General features: G+C 36.1%; 1 long non-coding RNA gene across 1 annotated transcript; it reads left to right on the top strand.

Moving 5' to 3' along the window:
* The first annotated feature begins 2,594 nt into the window (after positions 1 to 2,594).
* Positions 2,595 to 12,420, top strand: LOC142608622 (uncharacterized). Its single transcript, XR_012839553.1, has 4 exons — positions 2,595 to 2,790; positions 7,965 to 8,039; positions 9,987 to 10,093; positions 11,896 to 12,420. It is a non-coding gene; the product is annotated as an uncharacterized LOC142608622 (long non-coding RNA).
* Positions 12,421 to 12,952: the final 532 nt, after the last annotated feature.

Here is a 12,952-nt window from a genome sequence, read left to right on the forward strand (position 1 = left end):
ACAAGCCAAAAAAATAAAAGACTCAACAACAAAAATTACCAGTAAAACTAAAAAAAAAATTAAGCTCAATTAACTAATTTTATCCAAAATAAATAACCTTGCCCTTTATAAAAATTCTAAACAAAAACACCTTTTGTCTTATCCACCAAAAAAAAAAAAAAATCTTAGTAGCTAAGTAACAGAATCGAAGGTTGAAATCGCTACACACAACCACTAATAAAACTGCCCCCTCTAACTCAAAATTCTAGCTTCGTCCCTGCATCAGTGGTCCTTCAAGAGGTTCCAATAATTTCTCCTGTTTTAGACACTCAGACTTTTTTCTTAGCCAAGAATGCTAGAGTTATTGATACAGATGTCTTTTGGATAGAGGAAAGCTCAAATAATTGTGTTCAGCAATTTAGAGCTTGTTTGGATGGGAAAATTTTTGAGTGATTTCACTCAGTTTTCTGTTTTCATCATCCAAATCATGTGGGTCCCACAGTGAAGCATTTGTTTGGATTAGTTTTGAGTCACAATTTTTATGACTCAATTACTCAAAAAAATGGGTGTGAGCGAGGGAAAGTGAAAACAAGTTTGAGTTGTTTTCAAAACTCAAAAACTGATACTTAGTGGATGTTCCATAAATATAATGAGATTGTGGGCCCTTTCACTAGTGCATTGTCACATCCATCTCAGGCTGGTTATGACCGTTGGAGCTTCCTCTGTTACATTTCATTTCTCCCCAAAATTTTTGCTGAAATTTTTCCCTCTTCATACTTCCCTCCCTCAGCCTCTCCTCATTTTCATTTCCCTCTTCATCCCCAGCGAGCTAGCTCCATGGCACCACAGTCCGTGATCGAAGCACTGAACACTGCCTGAGAAGGACACTGCGTGATTGAAGAACAACGCGTGATCGAAGCACTGAACCAGCCCTGAATCTTCACCGGCAAGTCTACCGAGCTCTATCACCATGTCCATACCTCTCTCTCCCTCTCCTAGGTGCAATATATATCTCCCAGGTGTAATCGAAATCTCTTTCTCCCTCTCCATTTTCCATGTCCATGGTCTGGTTTGGGTTTTTTGTTGGATGTGAAAGGGGGTTTTTGATGTAAAGTACTGATGTTGGTTGTAGCCTCTGAGACAACATTCCTTTGTAATCTTTTGAAATATTAAGTTCTATTGGATGCATTAATATATTAAGTAGAATAAAGTAAACAACACCCATGAGAGAACTAGAACTTGTTTATATGTGTTCATCTTCTCTTTAGCAATCCTTTGTGCAACCTTACATTTTTCTGCCTTTCGCTTTGCAACTCTTTCCCTTTCTCGTTCTTCTTCAAGCGATGCACGTGCTTCTTTCTCACCCATAGAAGCAAGCATTGCCTCATTCTCCAGCCTCTTGAACTTTGCTATCACGATAGGTGTTGTTTCCTTGCCACGCTTGCAAGTATTGCTGTCCAACCATCTAAAAAATTTACAATGTCGGTCATCATCCTGCAGCGTACATGACAATATCAATTAAGGCGAAATGAAGGAATTTATTAAAAATTTACAAACAATGTAACTAAACACAAATGTAAACTCATTGGCGTCCATTCCCTACAACCATAAAACCTCCTACCAAAGTTATGGAGCTTCAATGATGTCCTAACCACACAGTGATCCATGTCGCATATATGGCTATTACAGTTGGAGTAGTAGTTACTTCCTTTCGACATTAGTTCAAACACCACAACCTCTACACACAGCACAAAATAAACAATTATAGTAAAAACAAACAAATAGCACAGAGGCAGCAAAATAATGATTGACCAGGCCATTCTTGAAGTGGGACCTATTAAGCTGAATCAGACCAACCAAACCTAAGTAAAGTTTTTTTTTTTTAATAATAAATCTTTGTGAGGGTTTCTCCTAAAGCAAAATACAAAAATTACTATAAATTTTGCTATACTATTAAGCTTTAGCAATTTATAGTAAATTTTGCTATAATATTATCTTTGGAGAGTTGATGATTCAATGAATTTAAGCTTTAGCAATTAATAATAAAAGTTTGGTGTCAAGAACATTGCGGTTGAATTAACACTTTCTATGTTTTCAACAAATACATCTATGTAATTGTCTTTCATGTGTTGATATTGAAATAATGAAAGTTAAAATTTTCATTTGTAATTTTGGTCCTTAAATCAAAATTTTTAGTTTTCTAATTTTCTTTTTCTTTTTAAATTTTTTTTAAATACTTATTTCTAATATCAAAACAATAATGTCAAAAATTTTGTAGTTCAACAGAGGAGTTCATAATTCAAATCCATAATTCAAATCTTCTATTGCTATCTTAACTATCAAATTTATTTAAAAAGCAATAGTAATTACGCAGAATTTTTAAAAAAAAAAAAAACCCTTCCAAACTCTCAAATGATAAAATAAATAAAATTTGGGAAAGCTGCAATTTAAAGAAATTATGTAGTTTCAAAATTTAACTGAAGTCTATCTTTTAAAAGATTCTTTTAACTCCCAAAAAAAAAAAAAAAATTATAACTCAAAGGCTGTGACGTTTAATTGGCTCATTGAAGAGTTGGCACGTGTTTCTATTGTAACAAGCGCGCCCATTGTTCGAAATGAAAATTTCCTTAAAAGTTCTCTCCAAAACGCGGCATAAACTACAACCATATGGTCTGGTCCTTTGGTGATACATACAACTATGGTTTCACAGTCGGAGAGTTTTTCCAGAAGCGAAGGTGACAATGGGACCCACCCACTCCAACCACAACAGAGAGCTTGAAGAGATAATCAAATCAGACACCGCCACTACTGGTAAATAATTTTCTAAACCATTAACATATTTTATTTTTATAATTTTCCCAATAAAATGTAAATGTTTAATTTTCGGATCTGGGTATTTCATAACGTTTATTGAAAAATTATCATAGTTTTTGTGTTCGCATCAAACTGTTTCTTGTGAAGTATCTGGGATATTCAGTTGTGTTAATTTTTGTTTTTGAAGGTGTCAAAAGCCAAAAAAGTGTCAAATTCTGGAAATTGGGTTCCTAGTTTTTTTTTTTTTTTGGGTAGTTGTTGACTTGTTGTGTTGAGTTTTTAGGAAGTGGGTCCTACTTTTTAAGCACATGAATGTAAAGAGATTGATTTCAATAAGGAGTTGGGAGCAAGGAGGGAAAATCCTCACAAGCCACATCTGAGGCTCTTCCCTTTGCTGATGAGAAAACTTTGCTAGCTCTTGAGTTGCATAGTGACATTCTTTTCTGCACAACTTGGAAAGAAATACATTCAAGGCTTTAACATGTGTTGCCTAATATCATCTAGCAGTAGTTTTGCGTAATCATTCCATATGTTCAGTTAGTGATTTGATAGATTTATGTAATCTGAGTGATTGATTGTATGGTCCCCAGTTGTACACTCCTATAATTGGATCACTCTATTCTTTGACATTAATAAAACTTCATTACAGTTATTTATCAAACAAAGAGAAAGCTGCTACATTTGTAATTGCATTAACCAGCCCAGTGTCTTCACATTCCACAATCACTCAACTAAATCCTGTGACACGGCTCCATTACATCACACATGAAAGAGTAGTAATACACAATTTTTTAATCAACTAGGAGTCTAGGAATCACAAACTCTCCCAGAAAATGCAGCAAACTTTTCACCTGCACTATCATGAATCACGGCTCCCACACCTCCAGTCACATCTCTGAAGCTCAAACCAGCAACTTATAGCTTAAAACAGCTTGTATCAGGAGGTTACTACTTAACTAGATCTGGATTGAAGTGAATCTCCTGCTAGTTCTGTTCAATGGATGACATGGCTAACTAGACAGCACTAGAAGCTGTGATGTTAGGCAATGACATGGCAGGCCCCATACAAACTTCATTCCTACGATTCCATAGTTTCCACCCAACTGTGAGGAAGTTCTCAAGACAAGGAGACTCCCAATTTTTGAAAGCCTTGGTCCTTGTTTGAAGGATTCCCAAACTAGCGTACCAAGCAAAATTTTGAATCTTAAGGGGCACCTCTAGAGACCAATCATATTCCAGAATCATTTTCTCATTTTCTCATTTGAAACACTTTAAAAAGTCATAATAGGGATGGAAACTAAAAAGAACTTAAACTGGAATCCACCTTCTTGCCGACTTGAGAAACAGAGGAACTCAGAGGTTCTGACCTTGACACTTTGGTACAGAAGGTCAAGTGTCGAACAGCACTTTAAGGCCTTCAAATGACACTTAATTCCCGGACCAAAGTGCCGATATGTCTTGCCTTCTTTTGTTTCCATTGTCCTATAAGTGCTTCTTGATAGTTAAATGCACATGGTAGGAATTTGTAACTTGAATGGGAAGCTCAGATTAGGGTTAATACATGTATCAAGGCCAATAAGTCAAAGTTAGAGTTAGTAACAAGTAGCCCAGGATTCATTAAAAAAAAAAGTAGCACATGCATGGATCAATTAGATCAATTTTAGAGCTCATTTTACAGCTTTTTTTTTTGCCGATTATCAAGTAATTTTTATTGCCAACATTCTGGGAAACCAGCACCAACATACAAAAAGGATTACAAAACCAACACACAGGCCAAAGCCAAAAACCTGAAACTAACACCACCCTCACCATGGAGGCAACGCCAACTACACATAGAAACACCTAAACAAAACAAACCAGAAGCTAAGGAAATACAACAAATGCCCATTTATGCAGCAACAACCTGCATAGAATATAAATCCAGCTTACTCAGGTCAGCAATCCGTCTACCAGAGATACAACGAAATATACTAAGCCAAGGAGGCCACAGCAAATTTCTGTAACAACATTCCAGCAACCAGCTAAACCATAGCAGAGACTCAGCACATTCTTTATCTTGTAGGGGCTTGATGCCTGAGGGTAGCTTCTGCAAATCCCCATCAATAGCTTGTTTCCCTATTAACTCTGGTATCAGCATAGGTTTTTCCATCCTCAATTCGAGGTCTAACCTGTTTTTTGACATCTTCCCCATATGTTCCTTAGATCTAACCAATCCTTGGAATATAACAGCATTTGTATGGGTGCAACGATGAAAGTTTGCTGCACTGAGTCCTAGTTTACCACAATCTTATCTCAAGGAAGCAACATTTGGAATCCCAATCATCAACAATGGATTCCTGACAACACATGAATTTAATTCTCCACCATGACCTTCTGGAAAAGGAACACTTGGAGAATAAATGGTCTCTATTCTCCACAGCTGCCCTGTAAAGGACGCATGGCATGTCCCTGCCAATACCCCATTTTTTCAATCTTTCTCTGGTATTCAGCCTGTCCTTCAGTGCCAACCATGAGATGAAAGCAAGTCTTGGTATAGCTTTAGGAAACCAAATAAGTTTCCACCATTCTACTTTAGGATAATCTTGCCTAATTTAATCCCAATCATTAGGAACAATGAAGGACCCTATTCTGGAAGGAATCCACCAAGCCTTATCATTAACCCAATTTGATCATAGGCAACTTATGTAGGATAGTAACCAGGTTTTTTGACCTAACAGGACCCCGGTTTAATTTTCTACCGATCATGACACTAGCTAATTTGGCATTCACAGTGCTGGCAGCTTCATAGACCACTCTTATGACCAAACTTGTCCTAGAGAGGCCTAAATAGGTCCTGAACTTTAAAAGTTTCCTCCACCCCACCCCCAAGAGCAGTCATGGAAGCTCCTAACACACCAGAAGCTTTGGCCCTTAAGAATCTATAACTTGACTTATGCAACTCTTAAGGATTCAGCTTGGGCGAAGAGAAGCCACATGAATTTAATAATGGCTGCCTTATCCCATTCCTCTACCATTTTAAGAACATGACCACCTTCCTTTTTAGGACACCAAACAGGATCCCAAGCCGCTTTTTCACCCTATACAAGACCATCAGTACCTCTTCAAAGGAAAATAGCAAGATCCTTACCCCTGTTAAAGAAACCCACTAGACTTCAATTGATTGCTAATGAGAATGAGGGAGATGAGATGAATTCTTTAACTTATGCCACAAACTTCTCAAGTACTCCAATGGTAGCTAAACAATGCAGAGTCCAAATGGATGGAATCATATATTCATATGCCTTCATGAGATTCACCTTTGTAAGACATCTTGGAATACCCCTCTGCCTGTGACAGTTTTTCACCAATTCCTGAGCAAGAATAATGTTTTCTGCAGTGCACCTATTAGGAATGAATGTTGTCTGGTTATTCCTATCATATTAGCAAGGCATGGTCTAAGTCTGTTAGCAAGAATCTTAGTAGTGCACTTGTATATATGGTTGCAGAAAGATATAGGCCTAAAGTCCCCATTTTTGAAGGATTTGGAACTTTAGGCACCAAAGTAGTGATGGTTGAACTTGAATCAACCTCTTTGAGCAGCCTCCCTATGTTGAAAAAGGATAATACAGCATTAGTGTGTTATGACCTGAGATGATATTCAGGATAAATTGTTTTTTGAATTTGAAGTATTTAAATTTAGACTTAGTAATAGATCTTTATCTGAATAAGGTAGTAGTAGATTAGTATTGTTATTTGCTTTTATTCAAATTGATTCCTATGTTTTAGGATAGGATTAGTTCCCATGTTTTAGGATTTGTTGATGAGGTTATCTCATCATTGGCTATTTGTCTACATTAAATGCATTAATGAGAATCAAGAAGAAAATTAACCAAACAAGTCTATTTCCTCTCTTAAGTGTAGGAGATTAGTCATCTTGTATTGACTATCTTTTATATGCATTAAATTATCCCAGTTCACAACACAGTGACATCCTCCTTAACAATGGGCCAGGATCTTTTATAGAAGAGTGTAGAAAACCCATATAGACCAGAGGCTTCATCCTTCATTGAGAAGATGGCATCCCTGATTTCATAAGCAGTTACCCCACCCTGCAGCAGTTCCTTTTTCCTGCAAGAAAATTGTATGGGTAAAAAAATTAGCGATCCTTGCAATATCTGAATTATAGAGCTGAGAGGGAAGTTGGCCCAATAGTTTTTTGTAATAGGACACAACTAGCTCTTTAATTGTTTCAAGGTCTTCCAGCTTGACACCATCTACATTCAGCAAACATCTAATGGACTCTATGGAAGAACCCAATATTTTGATTCCCAAGTTTAAGCCAAGCATTTTTTATTATTTATTTCTGCTTCATATATGATTCCTCAGCATTGCTATTGGTTGAGGAACATGTGCCAAATGAACAACCGTCAGGATTGGAGCAAGTCCCTATATAAATACTCAACTTGTAACTCTAATCTCATTAGTGAATAGTGATGCATTTGCTTGGATCTTTCTCTCTTGAATTCTCTGTAATTCTCTCCCCAGTTTTTTCTCGATCTCAATTCTCAGAGTCTCACTTATTTAATAATTCCTTGTTTTATCTCATTCTCCCAATATCTCACAATTAAACTCTAGTCTAGTTTCTTCTTCAATCCTGTTTCTCTAATCTCTAAACATTCAAACACCTAAAAAACAAGTGTGATATTTACAATAACCCTCTTGGACCTAACAGATGCTTAGATAAAAGTTATCTATATACGCCCAATTGCATCCCTTCTTTCCTGAACAAATTGTAAAGGCAATTGTAGGACTAGTTTGATTTGTTCCCCTCGACCCACTGATTTCAGTAGTCCTGGTAGTAACATTGTTTTTATTCATTTATTTTTTTATTATTATTAATCTTTTGTACAGGGCTTCTGTCAATTGCAAATGCTTGCCCTGAAACAAACAGGGCTATTGTCAATCTTTTTTGCTTATTTTGTGTTGGTTATTTTCATTGTCATTGCAATAAGAATGGTTGTTGTTTTGTTCAAGATTATTGAGAGACTGGCCTTTATTCTTTGTTGGTAACAATTCCTTAACTGTAGCTTTCACTTTATTTTCTCAAATTAAGTTACTTATTACATACTTCATTTGGAAATTACTCACTCATTTTACCTAAAATTTATTTTCCATTTTGCTGTTCATTGCAGTTTTGCACTCCCAATTTTTTACTTTCTGCAGTTATAGCAGAGAAGTTAGAACAAATGAAGTATATCTCTGAATTGGTAAGTGATCCAACTCCAATTGTTTCTACTTGCTGGACATGTGAGTGTAAAGTTGGAGGAACACCTCCCATCTCTTCCATCCCGCTCACTGCATTGGGAGTTTTGGATGGAGATGGACTATATTCCTCTTCTGTGAAAGAAAGTCTCTAATTAAAAAAAATTAAAAAAGACTATATGACATAAGGACAAAGTTTAACTACAAAATTGGTTGTAGCCTTAAGCTGTAACCTTACTTAATATCTTTTTATTGGAGGTGATTTTTGACAAACTCACTACTGGATTACATCTTTTTCTTATATCCTTTATGCTTACAAAACTTCTAGAAAATTAAAGATCAATAGCTATGTTATCAATAAATTGTTTAAATTGCAAGTTTTTGTAGTTTAAAATTATGCATAAATTATAAGCTTATAGATCATATAGCAAATAATATCCGATTGATACAAAATTTGACATGTGTATTTAGAATGTAAAGAACATGCAATTTAACGATTAGATTTTCAAAATATGTAGTAATGTTTATTTTATTGAGTAAGGTTGTAGATTTAGACTACAACTAATTTTGTAACTAAACTTTCTCAATGAATAATTAGTGAATTTTCACAAAAAATAAGTCCAATTATTTATAAGTAGTGATAACTTTTCTTACTTTTCAAATGAAATGAATACTAGGAATAGAAATTATATTATCTTGTGATACTTGTTAGTAGGTACTAGGTAGTACTATAATAGTAAGTAATGTTGGCATTTTTTTTTTAATTTATAATTTTTCCTATGTTGAGTCGCCGAATTCAATGAAATGTTAAGGGGCTGTTTGGATCATCAATTTCTATAACTCATAACTCTGTTTTCATAACTCATAACTCATAACTCAAAAATGGTGGGACCCATAGCGAGAAGTCCGTTTGGGAGCACCATAACTCTGTTTCCATCACTTAATTCTCTAATTTTTGAGTTATGAGTTATGGAAACTGAAAACACATTTTGGCTGTTTTCAGTTTCCATAACTCATACTCAATGGCATTTTTGTAATTAAACGGCATTTTTGTAACTAAACACACATAGGGGACCCACTAGTCATAACTTAGCCACACCTTTTGACCAACTGATTTTTTTTTTTCACTGGATTTGGTCTTCACTCTTCAGTTCTTTTTTTTTTTTTTTTTTTTTTCCACTGGGTTCAGGTGATTTGGGTACTGGAAAAAAAAAAGAAAAAAAAAGCTGCACCGAGTAACAAGTATGAGACCCACAAACAATGTGAAAAATATTGAGTGATGGTGCCAAATGGGTGTGATATTTTAAAGTGATGAGTGATGAGTGACAGAAATTGAGTGAAAAAAAAAAAAGCATCCAAACAGCCCCTAAGCTTCTACCTTTCTCTTCTTCTTCTTCTTCTTCTTCTTCTTCTTCTTTCTTTTTTTTTTTGGTAGAAGCTAAACTTCTACTTTACTGCTGTATGTAGATGTAGTCACTTTACTTCATTTAATCAAAATCACAATCTTATCCATTTTTTTTTTTATTAATCTAAGGTATTTTTATCTTCTGTAAATTTCTTATAGTTTCCTACTTCATTCCAGAATTTTAGAAGTTTTGTTAGCCTACCACTCTAACGGATAATTTTTCAATACCAAATAATGTCCTATTCAATTGGAATGTAAGCTTATACGTGCTTCTATGGATTGTTTGTTAGTAATTCAGTAGAACATGATTCATAGCTTATTTAAGCCACTTAGCCACAGCTTTATGTTCTAAATGAAAATTGTTTGTATGAGAAAGATATTGTTATCAAATTTTTGTTTTATTAATCGTTGATTACTTTTAGAAATTATTTTTCTAGCATTATTATTATTAATATTTGTTTAATTGGGTGATAGATTGGGAAAAATCTTGGTATTTACCCGACTTAAAATGCTGATAATGACAATGAAATTAAATGGTGCCTTATAGGAAGAGTATAGTATATTGGGGCTATGGCTGAAAAAAAGGAGCACATGGGAGTGGCACCCACATCGTTGCAATGCTACATACATGCTCTCAAGTCTCAACGTCATATGGTAATCCCTAGAGCCTGTGTGTGTGTGTGTGTGTGAGAGAGAGAGAGAGAGAGAGAGAGAGAGAGTCATAAATGTGAAGGTAAATGAACAAGTGGGGCATCTATCAAAATTGGCAGAACGCACGTGGGTTTAAGAGCGTGTACACACTACACACTAATAAATATCGAATGAAAATGAAGTCATACCCAGCACTGTTCCACTAACTTTGGCTTTTACTTTTGTTCACTGAAACAGAACCACGTAACTATGGGAAAATTGACAGCTAGCTCTCTCTCTCTCTCTCTCTCTCTCTCTCTCTCTCTCTCTCTCTCTCAGTGGATACTTTAGTCTAGTTAGTTTAGGTTTTTTATTTTAATATATTTATTTTATATATCCATAATTCACCCCTTAAATGAGAGAATAGTTTGATATAATATCAAATTATTAATGATTAAATTGACACATCTAAAATGTTAAAAGACAATTTTGACACATGGAACAAATATTAAAAATAAAAAATAATAATTAAGTTTTATATTTAAGTCATGGATCAAAATAAAATTTTGGGTAAACCCAAACTTTATAAACCATGATATTCTAAACACTATGTATATATATTTTAAAAAATAGTCACTATTTATTATTTATGTTTAAATTTTTTCTCTTCTTTATTTCTTATATCTTCTTGTGTTTTAATTTTTACTCTCTCTAATATTGAGAAAAGACAACTACTTGTGATAAAAAAAATAATAAAAAAAGAAGAAGAAGAAGAAGAAGAAGAAGAAGAAAAAACAACTGCTTTCTCCACCAAATGAGTTACTCTATTAACGATTTAAAAAATACAATTAATGATTTTTTTTTTTGAGGGGAACAATTAATGATTTTTAGTAAATATATATAGTGTTTAATTAGAGGTCAATTTTTTCTATCTTTTACTTTAAAAAAAAGGTTCAAATTAAAATGTCACGATTTAATTGGTCAGGTTAAATTTTGTCTTTTTGGGTGGGCTTTTCCACGAGGTTGTCAAATGGGGACCACCACTCGACTGCGTTCTGTAACTGCAACTGGTGATCAAATTCTGGAGAAATTAAAGTTTACGATCTCTAATATTATCTCCAATACCATCATCTTTCACCTCTCTTAACTCTAAGTCGGTGTCAAATTCTGAGTAAGTTTCTTGAGAGATTCACCGAATACATATTAACATGAAAATGGAGAGAGCTGGTTACTAATACTGAAGCACTTCGAAGTAGATTACAATAGCCCATTGGAAGAGCCTTTAAGACGCATCGTCCCCGCCGGCGACCCTGCATGGTCGCCGACCTCCCCAAGCTTCTCTAAGCTGTCTTTTAGATTTTAGTTTAGGGTGTGTTTGTTGTTCCCAAAAATACAAAATACAAAACTGCTCTACATCTCAACCAACTTTAACTCAAATCACACTTAAAATTGCACTGAACTACTATTTTTCTGAGAAATATGATTGGCTGTTCTTGTTCTATTAGATTTAGATTTGTTAATATGGGGGTTTTTTGGCTGCTGAGAAAATATTGGGAAATCAATTTAGTACTCTTAACGCTGTTGTCTGGCCTAGAATTTAATTTCCTTTATATCCCTCTATTTTCTCGGCAGTCAGACAGATTTGCTATGAAGTAGATAAAAGAAAAAGAATCAAATTTTGGAATTCCGTAATATAAAATTGTATAGCTTAAGAAGACTCTCATGCCATACATATATGATCCATACAACACATCAGATGAACCAAAACAGTTACATATATGTCTGCTAATGCTTTTTCTTTTTTTGAATACTGCATGGTAATAAAGAAAAGATAGGGAATATAGATATTCATGTGGGCTAGGTCATAGCATGAGGCGGAGGACTCTCTTACAGTACTGTGCCTGGGGATGGTGCAGGTGCAGCTTTGTGATTGGCTAAAGAGCTTGTTGAAGGCGGGATATAGGTGGCTGGATTCGGAGCAGATGGCTGAGTATGACCCTTGAGAAGCTTTCAGCCTAGGACAGGAAACTCCGGCGGTGGTGCAGGTGCAGCTTTGTGATTGGTTGAAGAGCTTATTGAAGGTGGGATATAGGTGGCTGGATTCGGAGCAGATGGCGGAGTATGACCCTTAAGAAGCTTTGGGCCTAGGACCGGAAACTCCAGCGATGGTGCAGGTGCAGCTTTGTGATTGGTTGAAGAGCTTGTTGAAGGTGGGATATAGCCGGCTGGATTCGGTGCAGATGGCCGAGTATGACCCTTAAGAAGCTTTCGGCCTAGGACAGGAAACTCTGGCGGTGGTGCAGGTGCAGCTTTGTGATTGGTTGAAGAGCTTGTTGAAGGTGGGATATAGGTGGCTGGATTCGGAGCAGATGGCGGAGAATGACCCTTAAGAAGCTTTGGGCCTAGGACCGGAAACTCCAGCGATGGTGCAGGTGCAGCTTTGTGATTGGTTGAAGAGCTTGTTGAAGGTGGGATATAGCCGCCTGGATTCGGTGCAGATGGCCGAGTATGACCCTTAAGAAGCTTTCGGCCTAGGACCGGAAACTCCAGGGATGGTGCAGGTGCAGCTTTGTGATTGATTGAAGAGCTTGTTGAAGGTGGGATATAGCCTGCTGGATTTGGTGCAGATGGCCGAGTATGACCCTTAAGAAGCTTTCGGCGTAGGACAGGAAACTCCGGCGGTGGTGCAGGTGCAGCTTTGTGATTGGTTGAAGAGCTTGTTGAAGGTGGAATATAGGTGGCAGGATTCGGTGCAGATGGCCGAGAATGACCCTTAAGAAGCTTCCTGCGTAGGACCGGAAACTCCAGCGATGGTGCAGGTGCAGCTTTGTGATTGGTTGAAGAGCTTGTTGAAGGTGGGATATAGGTGGCTGGATTCGGTGC

Source organism: Castanea sativa, chromosome 9 (assembly GCF_040712315.1).
Source record: "Castanea sativa cultivar Marrone di Chiusa Pesio chromosome 9, ASM4071231v1".
NCBI lineage: Eukaryota > Viridiplantae > Streptophyta > Magnoliopsida > Fagales > Fagaceae > Castanea > Castanea sativa.